Genomic DNA, 17,000 nt, shown 5'->3' on the forward strand with positions numbered 1-17,000 from the left:
TGAGGGTGTGGGTGTGTGTGTGTGTGTGTGTGTGTGTGTGTGTGTGTGTGAAGTGAGAGAGAGGGTCAGAGGGAGTCTGTGTGAGGGGGTGTGTATGTGCACTAGAGAGAGGGAAACTGTGTAAGGGAGTGTGTGCATAAGAGAGAGCGAGCGAGCCTATATGAGAGGGTGTATGTGACACTGAGAGAGAGAGCCTGTGTGAGGGGGTGTGTATGTGCACTAGAGAGAGGGAACCTGTGTGAGGGGTGTGTGTGTGTGTGTATGTGTGAAGTGAGAGAGAGGGTCAGAGAGAGCCTGTGTGAGGGGGTGTGTATGTGCACTAGAGAGAGGGAGCCTGTGTGAGGGGTGTGTGTGTGTGTGTATGTGTGAAGTGAGAGAGAGGGTCAGAGAGAGCCTGTGTGAGGGGGTGTGTATGTGCACTAGAGAGAGGGAGCCTGTGTGAGGGTGTGTGTGTGTGTGTGAAGTGAGAGAGAGGGTCAGAGGGAGTCTGTGTGAGGGGCAGTATTCAGAGAAGGGTCAGACTCTGGGAGTAGAGATAGTAGAAGGGGTTTCACCTAGAGAGAGAGAGAGGGAGATAGAGTGGAGGGTGGAGGGTGGAGGAATTGGGACCTGAGAGGTCAGGGCAGTAGGGAGAGAGGGTGGAAGGGACACTTACAGTGAATGTCTAGGGAAATTATGCTCAAAATATTTAAAACTGCATCTTTAAGGAAGAACGTTTCTTTATCACATTTTAAATGAATTCCTTAAAGTCTGTAGAGTTTCTTATTTTCATCGATATGAAGTTTGTAGAATTTTGCAGAATTTAACATGTTTGTGTGCAGAATTTTTACGTTTGTTTGCACAAAATTCCCTCAGGATTATTCCTTTTTTGTCCCGGTGGCAGTTGCGGATCCACGGGCCTAACTCTTTCATCGCCATGGTGGATAGAAAGGCTCCTGCCACCACCTCTGCCAGCAAGAGGCAACCCCCAGACCTCCCGCTGCTGCCTGAAGGGCTCTGACTGCTTTCTGACACTGCCCCCCCCCCCCCTCATGCTGGGGCCCTGGAAAAAAATAACCCCCTCCCCCCTCCTTCTTTTCCCACTCTAAGGACACCTCTGGGAGTATCCTCAGGTAGCCCTGCCTAGATCCTCCCTGATCTCCATTTATTTGTACTCATTCAGAGGCAAGAGAAAGCTGACGTGTGCCAGTGAGCCTGAGAGTATGCGGGTGGGGTCGAAAGGGTACATATGTGTGCTGGAAAGGGTACATGTGTGTGTGGTGGAAAGGGTACATGTGTGTGTGGTGGAAAGTGGACATGTGTGTGGTGGAAAGGGTACATGTGTGTGGTGGAAAGTGGACATGTGTGTGGTGGAAAGGGTACATGTGTGTGGTGGAAAGGGTACATGTGTGTGGTGGAAAGGGTACATGTGTGTCGGAAAGCATGCGCGTGTGTGTTTGGTGTGCGTGCTTGTAAGCCTGTGGAGGGAGGAGAAAGTTTGTGTGAACCATCCCTCAAGGCCCCAACAATCCACAACAATCTCAAGGTGACTGGAAATCAAAAGATCCCGGGTATGGAGAATGGGGGATTTTTAATCCTTATTAGTTTTAATCATTGTATGTTATTTGAAGTTTTTGCTATTTTTAAAAAACGCTTTAAATTTTTATATGAATTCTTAATTATTGGATGTGCTGTTCATCAGCTGTTTTGAATTATTTATTCTTTTTATTAGTATGGTTTTATTATTCTGATTTATATTTCTTGATTTTATTTGATCTTTAATAAGGAATGGTTTTTCCATTCTTGTCCTGCAAACAGAGTCTGGCTTGTTGCCCAGTTCAGTTTTTTGTCAGCATATATCTATTTATACTTTACAATCTCTTTATTCTATATTTGGTGAGAGTCTGAGTTCTGCATTTGTAACCAATGTGAGGTAGTTTTGCTAGCATGAGATTTCCAGTTTTTGTCTGCTTCTCATTTAAAGTTATACTTTATAGTCTCTTTAGTCTATATTTAGATAGGGTCTGTCTGTGTTCTGCATATGTGACCAAGGTGAGATATTCTGCTGGCATATAGTTTCTGTGTAGGGATCTATAGCAGCCTGACTTGTTCTGTTTTTCCTAATAGGAGATGTATTGGTATTTAAGGGTCTGCTGTAACATTTGTAGTACTTTATCTTGTTCTCCCTCTCTTTTTTTCCTACTCCCAGTTAAGGCTTCCTTGTTATAATGTAACTTTATGCTCCTTTTAATATCTCTTGTTGAATGGTTGGTTATAGTTACTGCTTAGTTCGATGTAAACCGAGTTGATTTGATTTGTATCAAGAAAGTCGGTATATAAAAGCCTTTAATTAATAAATAAATAAATAAATAAATCTGCAGTGTTGCCATTTCATAGGTAGGGTTATTGCTGTTTGAGTGCTGGCAGTTAGTGCTGTTTTGGTATGGGAGGTTTGTTATATTGTAATTGCAATTCAGTTTACTTGTGGCTTTCTGAGGGTGAAGCTCACATCCAAACATGCATACTTTTTGCACCAGAGTAGTGCATGTAAATAAAAGCTACACGTTGCTGTAAGTACTGTTTTTTACTTAGAATGTCCTCTTTCACGTAAAATCTTTTATTGTAAATGCATCATTTTTTATTGTGTGTGGGGAGGCTCTGGGGGAGGGGGGTGCAAGGCTGTAAGGTTTGCCTAGGTCACCTATTACCTTTACACCAGCCTTAAATGAGAAGCTACATAGGTTAGGGATCTTCAGCTTGGAAAAGAGACGGCTGAGAGGGGACAGGACAGAAGTTTATAAAATCATGAGAGCGGTGGAACGGGTAATTAAAAGAGGGTTATTTACCCTTTCAAGTCACACCAAACCAAGGGCACACGCCATGAAACTGATGTAAAACAGATCATGGAAAGTAGTTTATCACCCAGCGCACGATCAAGCTGTGGCATCTGTTGCCAGAGGACGTGGTCGAGGCGACGAGCACAGCGGGGTTTAAAGGAGCTTTGGACAAGTCCAGAACACATTCTTAGCCAGGCAGATTAACAAAATCATTGTTATCCCGGGGAGTCAGTGGGCCTCATTTTCCAATATCACATTGGTAACGCAGTAGGGAGCGTTACCAATGCAAATGAGGCTTCTTTCGTGCAGTGGGGAAACATCGCCGCACGCAATGTTTTCGCCATTTGCGAAAACATTAGCGCAATTCATGATGTTTTCCCAGTGTGCGATGATTCTTTGGGTGTTTCATCGCAGTGCACAATATTTGCCGGTTTTTCATCGCGGGCCACGATAGTTCCAGACAGCCTGTTTCAGGGGAGAGAGAGGGAGAGAGGGAGGGAGAGGGAGAGGGAGAGACAGACTTACTATAGTGCCTATGCCCTAGACAGGTATTTTAACCCCTATGGGAGGGCCACCTACTAACTCGGGGTGGGGATTAGGTATGAGCGTCGGGGGTTGGGGGCCACTTTCGCATTCCACATGAGACCTACGGAAAGAACAGTGGTCTCTAGTGAAGATTTGCTGGCCGTCGGAGTGAGGAAACTCACTCCAAGAAGAGATTTGGGCAGTGTTCTCTCCACCTAGCTTGTTGTTGCCCAGGTAGAGTGTCCATCAAGCTAGGTGGAGAGAACATTGCCCAAATCTCTTCTTGGAGTGAGTTTCCTCACTCCGACGGCCAGCAAATCTTCACTAGAGACCACTGTTCTTTCCGTAGGTCTCATGTGGAATGCGAAAGTGGCCCCCAACCCCCGACGCTCATACCTAATCCCCACCCCGAGTTAGTAGGTGGCCCTCCCATAGGGGTTAAAATACCTGTCTAGGGCATAGGCACTATAGTAAGGCTCTCTCTCGCTCTCTCTCTCTCCCCCTCCTGTCTGGAACTATAGTGGACCGCGATAACCCTTTACTTGCCGGTAGCGCAGTCCATAATGCAAATTTGAGGGTTGTAATTAGCCGCGATAGCAGCCGCAGTGACTGTTTCGCCGCACACGATAAACTGGTTCCCGCTTTACATATGCTCCGCCCCAACTCCGCCCCCTGAATACCAAATTACTAATTTGCATTCGCAAATCGCGTTAACAGCTGTTAACGCGATTTGCGAATTTATCGCACGCGGTAAACTGCTTGGAAAATGAGGCCCAGTAACAGGAATGGGATCTGCCGGGTACTTGTGACCTGGACTGGCCGCTGTCAGAGCCAGGATGCTGAGGCTCGATGGACCTTGGACTGACCCAGCACGGCGCTTCTTACGTTCTTATGAAAAGGTAGGCACACATTTTGAAAACCTGAAAGTACAGGTGTAAATGATTCACGTGCCCCAGCTCCGCCCCGGGGAACCTCCTTTGCACTGCGTATAAAAGGATGCGCTAAACCGCTTCGCCGTGTCATTTTTACAAATACGATCCCTGGGGCAACTTTCTTAAAGCTCCTTTACATTTGTAAAACCAAGTTCTAGCGGTGTAAATGCTTTTGAAAATGGTCCTCAACACGTCTTTTGCTGAGAAAACATTATGAGCGCGCATCACGCTTCATGCAGACCGAGCACCTGATGCCGTCGCACAGCATTAGCTCACAGTGCGGAGGGCTTAACCCCTTCTGCAGCCTGCGCTCCTCTCTTTCACTGCCCCTCTTACTGCAGGGCAAGGCGCTCGGCCCTCCCTGAGGAGGAAGGATGGGGGGGGGGGAGCGAGCGGGAAATCTCTGCTGTGCTTGCTGCCCTCAGCCCCTCATGAAAAGAGTCAGAACCAACCGTGAATTATTTATCAAACCGAAGGCAATCAAGCCGGTCAATTGACCTTGGAAACTTAATTCAAGCACCAGAACGGAAGGCCCCAGCTGGGCGCGGGGAGCTCTGCGGCAGCTGTGGGGAGGGCACCGGCGTGGACTGATACAACAGCCACGCTCCTGTAGCCAAGGTGAGGACCCAGGTTAACGGGAATATCGAGCGAATGCTGTGGAGACCTTTCTATGATCCATCATCAGCGGGTGTGAGATCTCCTTGCCTGGAAATCCTCATTCCTTATAGGTTCTTCTCTTCTTCTGCAAAAATCTATGGAAGCCAGGCAGATACTACATAGACAGAGCGCAGTGATGGCAGATTATGAAACCTAATTTAAGCCGTTTGATTGAATTTTCCTGAAGAGAGCTGGCTTTTATGCTCATCAGTAAAGGAGCGGAACTTAAGATAATTAGTAAAATACTGTTGCTTCTTAATCTTTATGGCTAGACCTGGCCTATGCTCATTAGAAGCAGCTTTAAGGGCAACGTGATCAGCCACAGAACGGCTAATTTCAATCCCGGAGCTCTTGATATGGGCAGGCTGCAGGCCCCAGAAGGAAGAGGACAACATGTAATCGCTGACTCAGTGTTTAAAGTCTCGATAGAGGGTGAACTCTCTCATGCCAAAGCAGCAATCAGAGATCGTCCAGCTGGTTAAATGACATGGAATCTGCATGTAATATGTATGTAGGGTTCTTGTACAGTCCAAGATGTTTTTAGCTTAGGTGTAATCCTTCTGGTGGCTTATATTAGTTAAACACAGAAAATCAAAAGTAAAATAAAAAGGTCAGAGGTGTCAAAGCATCTCAGATTGGGCATCTGGCCATGTGGAGAGGCGTGCATCACCTCAGTGCCAGACAGATTTTAATGTGCTGAAGAGCTGTGCAGAGAGATGACTGTGGATGATCGCGCATGTGTAAACAGCGCCTCCCTATGGAAGAGACCGTCTCCTGCTGTCATAGCTGAGGTTGGTGGGAGGTGTAAAATGTTTCCCTGTTGCAAGGTCTCTAGATGGCTGTACTGTTTGATGCCCGCTTCCCAACTGGGTCTTCGGTACAGAAAAGAGGTCTAGAACCCACCCTGCAAGGTCTCCCGAAGAAGGGAGGGTTTGGATAATAGTCCTGAGTGAGGATGTTATCTGGACAACCTCTGTGATAACCAGTTCCTAAAGTAAAATATTTAACAAATATTATTTTTCCGTGAAAGGTGGCGCTATTGGGCGTGCTACTGGCGACAATAAGGTCACTAACCTTATCGCCGCCAGCGAAGACATCGCCAAGTCTGCCCCCTCGCCGCCCTGACTCCTCCCCTCGCTGCCCCGACTCCGCCCCCAGCATGCTATCGCATGCGATAAGTTTTTGAAAATGACCCCCAAACTTAGCAGGTATTTTTATATTACTTCAAAAACGTTTGCTAACAGTACACAACAATTTGACAACAATTTGAAATTGTAAGTGCTTTCAAACTTTTCTTTTACTAAATAATATTAACAGTTCTATTCTGTTTCCTGTAGGACTTTCTTTTGAATGCAACTCAAGAGTCAGATAAGAAATTATTCATTTTTTTCTCTTTATTTTACCCTGTGTCCAACCTTTTAAATTTATATTTAAAAAAATTGAGTTTTTGTGGTTTATATTTTTTCTTTCAGGCTTTGCTAAAACAAAGACAGGCCCTCTTATGATAAGTATCTTTGTTTTGCTTAACTGTATGCATTCATCTTTTTCTGTGTTGTCTGTCTTTTCTGGCTTCTGTGTTACTTTCCTACTGAGCTCAGTATTGTACTAGACTGCTAGTCTGGCCGGACCTAGGTAGAGTCCCTTAGATGTCTGTCACACACTTACCTGTGGTCCTTGGGTCTTGATCCGAGCTCTGTCTGTTGCTGTGTGATGGTTTGGGCGTGGTCACGTCTCCTCCAGGGCTGGGCCCTGAAGTCACTGGTGTCGGGCCTTCCTCCATCTATGTCCACCTCCAGGGAGAACCTACTACCTGCCTTTAAGAAATCAGTAATAAAAACTGGCTCCCTGGCTCTGAGTATCTTAGGTAGCCAGTACTGCCATCCTGAATGGTTGAAGGATGCGGTGATAGTCATCTAACTTTGAGGAGATTTCAGTGGGGAGGTTTTATAAGGGTGAAATGATCTGATTGAGTTTGCCCTTCTCAAATGTGGCTAAAAGTAGGTTTGGCTTTCACAGCGGGAGCACTTCTGGCTGCATTAAATAAAGATTCTCCCCAGGGTGTCTTTAGGTCAGGAAGGAAAATACATTCTATTTTGAAAAGATTGCATACTCTGTTACTAATTTATTAATTCATTATTTAAATTCCTTATCCGCCTTTCCAAAGTACAGTGTGCTCAAGGTGAAGACAATAACATAAATGCAGTAATAGAGTAAAACAGGAAGAAAATAATAGCAAACAGATATTAGCACAATAAACCAGGGAGCCTTCTAATAAAATGTAAATACCCCTTGTATTCTCCAACTGTAACCAGGGCCAGTGTAGGCCTATTTAGCAGCCATTGGTGAACCCTTTCTCTCTCCCTCTCACACTCTTCCTATCTACGACAGCTGCTCCAGTACAGCGCTCCCTTCTTGGGCAGTATGGGCACAGCACTCCTCTGGACCTCACAGTGGCAGAATCTTGGCACTCTGATTTTCCCAATGGAAGCAAATCAGACTGAAACCTAAGAATTGTCATCCTCCCACTCCAGAGGTGGCAATTTTACCGAGAGAGCTCAGAGGGTACCAGCAGCAGCAGGAAAAGGAAAGGACCATGCACGTGCTATCTGATGTGTGCCAAGAAGGGAAAAGGTTGCAGTGCATTGAATGTTTGCCATTGATCTGTGTCTGTCTGCCTGAGGTTCTGCAGATCTGGAGCTGGGAGGCAGGTTTCAGGAGGGCCCATCCGGGAGACGCTGGACCCACATGAGCTTTCCTCCACCCGGGTCCAGCACCATTAGTGCTTCACCCAGAGATTCCTCAGCCATGCTTTTAATTTATGGGGATGGAGGTTGGGAAGTCCCTGACATTCATGGGGACAGCAGGTTTGGGATTTCTTTGCTTGGGGTTCATTTATCCCTGAAATTAAAAAAAAAAAAAAAAAGAAGAAGAGCACATCAAAGAATGGAACAGCGTGGAGGCAACCTGGTCATGTGATCCCACCAGCAGCCAATCAGAAGCTGGGAGGTTTGCCGCGCGGACAGAAAGCGGCGCGAGATGGGGGCAGCTGGGGCGTGGCTTGTGGAGCAGACCCCCAGAATATAAAGCAGTGGCGACTCTGCCCCAGCTTTCTCTGTGACAGTCTCCCCAGGGCAGAAGTGCAATAAACTTTCGGTAAATGCGGGACGCAGCAGGGGCTCCTTCTCCGTCGCAGCCTCGCTCCTCGGGGCGCTGTGCTGCCAGTTCAAGCAGGAGGGGGGGGAAAAAAAAAGCTTCCTTTGAGCAAGGTGGCTGTCCTGCCTGGTGCAGGGCTGCATTGGCCTGCTAATCTCCTTCAACATAGCGCTGCAGGAATCCTGTGCTGGCAGCAGACTTCTGGGGAAATCTCAGCAATCAATGATTCTTAACGGTCTTTGCATATATTAATTGGAAGGCTTAAAAATCGACTTTCTTTCCAAGGGACTGTGAAAGATTTCAGGAGACGTTTTTTTTTTTTTGTTTAAAAAGAGCTGTGTTAAATAAAATGTTAGTTCCAACTTCAGTTAGCTCATCGCCCTTCCTGTGCAACCTTTGCTGCTGCTGTTGAATCAGGCTCAGAAACTCATTATATGCTCAAGTCAAAGTCTCTGCTTTCTATACCTGCAGCAGATTCCACCTTTAGCAATTAAACAGAGCTATAGCCCAAAATTTTATTTATATAATTTATTAAAGCATTAATACATAACAGAAAAATACCTTCAATAACAATTTATCAATCCTCCAAACCTCAAGCTGCTGGGATACAGATTATTTATAGACCCCCATAAGAAAAACATTAACAAAGTAATAACAATAGATGACATTAATAGAACCAAAAAAGAAAACATTGACAAAATAATAATTCAGTAATAAGTAGCAATAATAACAGGACACGAATGTGAATCTGAAACACACATTCAATTACACATAAACACACAGGACAACATATATAAAACTTCCAAAAAAATGAAAAAAAAAATTCTGTATACCAATCACCACCGAGAAAAAGTTTACAAAAGACTTCAAAAGTATGAAAATAAGTGATGTGAAGTAGTCCCTGATGAGCCAATCTTTCAGTCTTCATAGAGACTCGACATGTTTCGCCACATTAGGCTGCTTCAATCCTTATAGAAATCAGAAAATACATTTGGAGAACCAATCAACATCTCCCACCAGCATCCTCACTAAAAAACAAGAAAAATATATAAAATGTGTGAAGTATATATGAGAGAGACCCGGAAGCCTTCACAAAATATGAAAGAAAAAAGCACTAAAACCCGGCAGAGCTTCCAGAGTTGAAAAAAAAAAAAAAAAAAAAGCCACGTTGCACCCCTCTTCTAAGGAAGAAGTCTACGCTAGCATTGCCCTTCAATGCGGAACTCACTCTGCAATGCATTTACCAAACAACAAGTAAGAAGGGAAAACAAAGCCCGAGGCGCCGTGCGATCGCAGACCAGTGGCAAGGCTGGCCTAATATTTAGAGGGAAAACCAGGCATGCGTGCTAGCACTATCAAGCAGCAAGTGCAACTTGCTGGCAAGTCACCTTTTAATGAGACATGAAAGACAGGGAAAAATGTGAACATGCTAATAGCGTCGTCGTCGTGGTGGGGCATATGTAACAAGTGTAACCCCCCTTTTACGTGGACTGGACAGATCCTAAAGGGCCAGGAAGGTATTTCGTTTTGGGGGCTACCTCATCAGTCTCTTTCCCTTTCTTCTTTTCCCATGGGGGTGAGTCCTTTCTGTTGGGGGGGGGGGGGGGAAGTATTTCCTTCTAGGCCCAGACCTGGGATGAACTCCCTTGTGTGTAGGATACCATAGCAATTTGGGGCAGGCACCCCCCGCCCAAACTGGCTGGAATCACTGGATGGGCGTTCAAATTAAACGTTTACTGCTGCTGATTTCAGAAGAATTAATACGAACACATAATAAAGTGTCCAGATGCATCCAGGAGCATAGGTTTTTAGTATCTCTACCTCTGTGTGGATGTTTCCCTCAGAACAGGGGTTGGTTATCCTCCACGGGGTGGCGGGACAATTGTGTCACGGTGGCTGAGGGATATCCGAGTGGTGGATGTCCCCTTGTCCCATGGTACCTGAAGCCCAGAAGCACTCCTGATCTTCATCCCGTCTGAATCCTGTGTTGCCAGGGTGGAAACTCCTTTGGGGGGGGGGGGTCTCCAGATGTTCTCTCCTGCCCCCTTGGGTTCCTCTCCAACTACAGGCACTCCCTGGAGGAACGGCCCCTTGCTGGAAACAGTTCTTACTTTCAGCTCTGAGTAAGGAAGGGTGCAAAAAACAACAATCTTCCTCCTCAAGTCAAGCAAACAAAATATTCTCTCTCCCCTCTGCTTGTTTCTGTAACTGGCTGAAGAGGTGTACAGGTCCCTTCTGCACTGCCGGAGAGGGGGTTTCACCCTCCCAGAGGGGTCAAAAACCTCACTGAAAATAACTTAGAAAAAGGACCTGCAATCACTTTCCCCTCCAGTCTCTAACCAAGACCTGGCAGGGCAGTGAGCAGGGGCCTAAACTGGGAGAGATCACTGGCCCACAACTTCCCCCCTGAAAAAAGAGTCTCGACTCGGCCATCCTCAGGGGGAGGGGCATCTAGGGCCATCTAGTGCAGACCCAAGGGGTCTCTACACAAGCCAAAAAAGGTTGACTTCACATTTAATATACTGAAATTACTGAAAACTGGCAGTCGTCGTACACAAACATTAAATAAACTCCGATACAGCAAGGCTCCAGGGAATAAATCATAAATCAGCAATATTCGCAATATTCATAAAAGGCAATCACATTAATGTATTAATTTATCTGCATTACAGGTTTATTCATGAACATTGCTCAAAGAAACCCTCCATGAAAGGTATGGATAGTAATATTTTACAAATTGTGTCATCCCAGGAATACCCCCCACTCAATAGGTGTAATCAGTCCCTTAGGTGAAAGAAATCTAATTCATAAATCCAACGTTGTTCCTTTTGTAATAGAAGAAGATCAATGCTACCTTCTCTTTCACTGATAACCTGTGGTAATGCACAAAACCGTAGCTGCCACTTTACCAGCTGAACCTTCAGGTCAGAGTTTAGCTTTCTGGTGAACGAGGCAGGCACTGGCGCAGCATTCCTTAACCCCAGCTGCCTCTGCTCTTTAAAACATGCACACGTGATGTTTGTATCCAACGTGTCCGACAGAAACTTTGAATAATTCTTATGCTGGTCCTCAGACAGAGTTTAAATGGGCCAAAAGCAAGAAAGAGGCTGCTATTCAAAAATAAATCTGAGCATCCTGATTTACGCACCTGCGCAGCGCATCTAAGTCAAGTGCCTAATATTTGCCAAACATAGAGACCACCCCCCCTTCCACTTATTTTTCTAAACACTCAATATAAAATAGTAAGGATAGGTTTACAGTGCCACTGTGATTCAAGCAGCACATGATCTTCTTTGCCCAAAGACACTCTGATCTTCTAGGTTTCCAGGCTGTAGTACTCCTAAAATATATCCCTTGCAAGACCTTCACCAATGGAAATTCCTGTCAATCCTACCACCTTATTATTTATTTTCCTTGTCTGCAGAGAGCAAATATCGTTCAGCACATTCCAGTTTTCCCTCCATCTATATTACATTCACTGGCTAATGCTATATCTTCAGCAGCCCTCTCAATTCATAAATTATCTCCGATGATTAGGACATAAAACATGTTTTATACCACCATAAAACCAGCGAAGATACAGGATCACTCAAAGTCATCTTTATGGCTTGACTGTAGGATTTCCAGAAGCAAAATCATTGGATGTTGCAGGACTGTGATGGCAAACTACTTGTAACTAGAATAGCTGCTGCCTTTGATGACCCAAAAACATTGTTAGTGCAAAGGAGCCTGACATATTCACGGCTGCGTTTCCCAAAGAGATGATTTTGTTGCAGGATGTATTTTTCTGTCATAACAGTAAAATGTATTTCTAGGCAGGACTTTTAATAATTTTATATGATCAAGATCATTTCTGGACTTAGGGGGCTAATGTGGAAAAGCCCTTTAATGCAAATGCATGTGACAAGGCATGGAAAATGCCCGCATTATCGCAAGCCGGTAAAGCGCAGTAACTGCGTGCACTGCTTGACTGTTAATGCAAAATCTATGCGATCGAGATAATGAGAAACAAAAATATGCAAACTGACTTATTACCTATTAGCACAGCAAAAGGGCATGCACGTTAAAATGCACAAAATGGAATACAAATGCATTGCGGAAAAAATGCAACGGCACTTCAAGGAAGTGTTGTTAAATTCTCGTCCTACCGTCTGCAGTAACACTTGCCTCATTTGCATCTTATTAACACTGGCCACTAATACAAGCGTTAAACACTACATTTCTGTGCGTTACTGGCCGATGTTAACACTATACTTTGGCTCTATAATGAGAAACACGAGTATGGAGAGGCAGCAGACTTTGCATGATTTGCTTAGAATGTTGTCAGAGGGCTTTGCAAAATCTCCGTCTCCCAAATTCTTGAGGGTGGAAGACATTACCTAGAGAATGTTACACTTCCAGTACCTGAAATAATATCTTTTCCACGAGGCCAAGGAGTCTTCCTCTACAGCAGATGCTCAACTTGCCCAGAAATCAGACTGCAATTCAGTTGTTCTCATCTCATCTCTGACTGCTCTGATCCAGGAATTTACCTAGATGGTGGACCCCAACAGGATGAGGCACACATGCATCCTTCATGAAGCAGGAGTCTCTGACTAGGCAGGACTTCAACATAAGAAGTTACCATACTGGGTAAGAGACCAAGGGTCCATCAAGCCCAGCATCCTGTTCCCCAAAAAGGCCAATCCAGGTAACAGGTACCGGGCAACTACCCAAACATTAAATAGATCCCATGCTGCTAACACTGGTAAATAGCGGTGGCTATTCCCTAAGTCAACTTTATTAATAGCAGTTGATGAACTTCTCCTCCAGGAACTTGCCCAAACATTTTTTGAACCCAGCTATACTGACTTCCTTAACTACATCCTCTGGCAATGAATTGTGCACTGAGTGAAAAATAATTATCTTCAATTTGTTTTAAATGTGCTACTTGCTAACTTCATGGAGTGCCCCCTAGTCTTTGTATGATCGGAAAGTGTAAATAACCAATTCACATCTACCCATTCAAGGCTTTTCTTGATTTTATAGACTTCCATCATATCCCCCCTTAGCCGTCTCTTCTCCAAGATGAACAGTTCTAACTTCTTTAGCCTTTCCTCATAGGGTTGCTGTTCCAACCCCTTATTCATTTTGGTTGCCCTTCTCGTTTGAGATGCGGCGACCAGAATTGTACACAGTATTCCAGGTACGGTCTCACTGTGGAGTGATACAGAGGCATTATGACATTCTCCATTTTATTCTCCATTCCCTTCCTAATGTAACTCCTGTTCATCTGGGGTCACCTTCTCAGCTTCGGGGAGCCTGGGGTAACTCACCCAAAGTGAGAAAATCAGTCTCAGCTGTGTCGTGAGCTGGGAGCAGGGGGACCCGAGGGCCAAACTGAGCCAGGGACACTCATACATGCACCTCCAAAAATTCACTGTCCACTACAGAGGATGTACCCCAACAAAGGTAATTCATTTAAATAAACTGTTTGATCTGTTCACAGAAATCACTCTTGCACACAAATCTGCACTTCTCTCACGTCTTTTTTTCCAAGAGTTCAGAACAAAGACAAATCACAGTTCTATGTACAAATCTCTCTTCAGCCTTGAACTAATCTGACTTCCTTAGCATCCACAACAGTCTAAATCCAATTTGTTGCTCACAACTTTAAGGATAACTAAATACTGCATCAATTGAGAAAGCCACATTACATCTACAAGATCACAGAAATGGCAAATGTATAACGTATATATCACACACTCTAATACAACATATCATATAGAGTGCCATATAAATTCATTAGAAAACATTTTTATTGGTGTATACAAAACATTTTATCGAAAATCTTCACAAAACATTTAATTATTATTCATGTTTTGTGAAGATCTTCGATAAAAACATTTTTCTAATGAATTTATATGGCACTCTATATGATATGTTGTATTAGAGTGGGTGATACATAAGACTGTTGCCCTCTGAGTGTTCAGAAAGTTGTACTTAGCACATGCTGCCTTCGGTTCAGCTTTTCAGGGATGAGATGTTTGGTTGTAAGTCCTTGCTCCTGGATGTGCATCACCTGTTTCTAGGTTCATATTCATATTTAAGACTCTTTGGCATTCCAGGTGGCAGGTGTGCTGCCAAATTAATACATAAAGGATTGGGTGACTTTTATGTAAGTAACCATAGAGCTAACCCACCTAATGCAGGCATAGTATGAGTGAGTGTGTGTGCACGTGTGTGAGGGACTGAAAGCATGAGTGAGTGTGTGTGTGCATGTGTGTGAGCATGTATGAGAGAATGAACATGTGTGTTAGAGAGTCTGTAAATATGAAAGAGAAAAAAGAAAAATTGTTCCTAGACACACACGTATTAATTAATAAGAATCTCAGGGAAATCTAAAATCCCCAGGAATTGAGAGTGGCGATATTTTTTTATGCTTATTAGTTTCAATTATTGGGTGTTATTTGAATTGTCTGCTGTTTTGACATTTTATTGGTGTTTGGGAAATTTTACAAAATTTATATATCCATTTTTAATTATTGGATGCTTTTCTATTCATCAGCTAATCTGTTTTTTTTTTGTTTTTTAACTTAATCTTCAGTGGTGAAGTAAGTTCTGCATGCCAGCAACTGGCCAGTGCGCGCTTCCCCAGGACAGGGCCAATGACCATTGTCCCAGCCAGCCCCACCCATGGCCCGCCCCTTTTAAACAACCACGTGTACCAGGAGATATGCACATGATGCACATGGCTGGGCCATTTTCAAAATGCACTCGGTGCACGTTCAGCCCGGCCACTCGCAGATTTCCCAGTTTTTGCGCGTGCTGGGTTCTGAAAATTTACCCAGTATTGAACAGAACCGGTCCCAAATCTAATCCTTGTGGCACTCCGCTGAACACCGTTCTCTCCTCAGAGCAGGTTCCATTTACCATCACACATTGTCTTCTGTCCGTCAACCAGTTTGTAATCCAGGCCACCATCTTGGCGCTCACACCCAAGCTTCTCATTTTATTCACAAGCCTCCTTTGTGAGACCATATCAATAGATTTGCTGAAATCCAAGTAAATCACATTGAGCGCTCTTCCTATAACCAATTCTCTAGTCACTCAATCAAAAAATCAATCAGATTTGTCTGACAGGATCTTCCTCTGGTGAATCCATGCTGCCTCGAGTCCAGGAATCCTCCTGACTGTAGATAGTTCACTCTCCTTTCCTTCCTTCCCACCACCAAGGTGAGGCTAACCGGCCTGTAGTTTCCAGCCTCCTCTCTGCTCCCACTCTTGTGAAGCGGGACCACCACCGCTCTCCTCCAATCATTCGGCACCTCTCCCGTTTCCAGGGATCTATTGAACAGGTCACACAGCAGAGCCGCCAGCAGAGCTCTGAGCTCCCTCAGTATCCTGGGATGAACCTCACCCGGCCCCATGGCTTTGTCCACTGTCAGTTTCCCCAGCTCTTCCCATACATTCTCTTCTGTAAACTGAGTTTCTTCTACCCCATCTCCATCTACAGTTTGGTTAACCAGCAATGGTCCTTCTCTAGGGTCTTCTTTAGTGAATACCGACCTGAAGAATTAGTTTAATATTTTTGCCATTGGTTTGTGTCTCTCCTCACATTACTCCTCGTCCCCTTTCAGTTTCACTGCACCAGTATGGACCTCCCTTCTTTTTCTGATGTATCTGAAAAATGTTTCGTCCCTTCGCTGTTTGACCATCCTTTCTTCCGCTTCACCTTTTGCTTTCCTTAATTCTTTCTTCGTCTCTCTCGGTTTCACCAGATATTCTTCCCTGTGTTCTTTTCTTCGGAGTCCTTTATACTTCTCGAACGCTGTTCTTTTTGCTTTTATTTTGTCAGCCGCCTCCTTTGAGACCCAGATCGGTTTCTTGTTTCTCTTACTCGCTCCTTCTAGCGGGAATGCTAGTGAGAGAAAGTAGTTGTTTGCAATGTCTGCTTTTTTCTCCTCCTCTTCTTCATTAAGTCCATCCTCCCATTTACATTCCCCGGTTTACATTTCTTCCCCTAAATGAAGAACACGGGACTGGGATGTGCACGAAATCTAATTCACACAGAATCAGCTTCCAAGCGAGGATAAATTATTTATTTCACCGGAGAAGAATGAAAGAAATCCTAAGTGACGGCACTTTCACTCCTGGGTCACAAGCCACAGGTTCATGTGGAATGTGGATAGTGAGAAAACAAATGAAACGTTTCACCCAGTCTGTAAGGAGTTGGTACAAATGAATCCAGTAGTGCATGAAGGGACATTTCTACCTTCACATCCTTTCCACATAAAGGAAACATGTGAAGAACGGTCACAACGCGTATTCCTGCCCTAAGACTTATCATCTCGTTAGAGTAAAATGTAACATCCTATTCTGGGTTCCATAAGTAAGCCATTTTTTTTTTTTTTTGCAATGCAAATATTGGCTTCCATTCCCAAAGATTGTCCTGATTATACAGGAAGAGCAACACAGAGTACATGCAAAAGCAGAGACCTTCCTAACGTGATGTCCGTAACTCACACTAGAGGGATCCAGCCAAGCTTTGCTTTGGTGTAAAAAGTACTCCAGCTTTATCGCTGCAAATTTCCCCAATGCAAGTTTTCTTACCGTCTGAAAGGGGAGGGCTCAAAGTTTAAGTGTTTCTGGGACCCGTTTTTGTCTTTGTGCTGCAAGGCGTCTCCCTGTGCTCCGAGCTTCGGACATCCCCGTCTGAAACTTGGATGCATGTTTCTGGAATCGTACACTGGTGAGGGTTTTTTTATCTTTCGATTTTTCATCGTGATGTCATTTTGTTCAGGCTTGCAATTAAATAAAAATTTATTTAAAAAAAAAAAAAATAGCCCAATACTTTCACGGAGGAAACTGGCAGTGGAAATCTGTATAAGAAAGGGTAGTTGGGTGCATGGGAGACTGTGGGGGCAGAGTTCAAGAA

This window comes from Rhinatrema bivittatum, chromosome 8 (genome assembly GCF_901001135.1).
Source record: "Rhinatrema bivittatum chromosome 8, aRhiBiv1.1, whole genome shotgun sequence".
NCBI classification, from domain to species: domain Eukaryota; kingdom Metazoa; phylum Chordata; class Amphibia; order Gymnophiona; family Rhinatrematidae; genus Rhinatrema; species Rhinatrema bivittatum.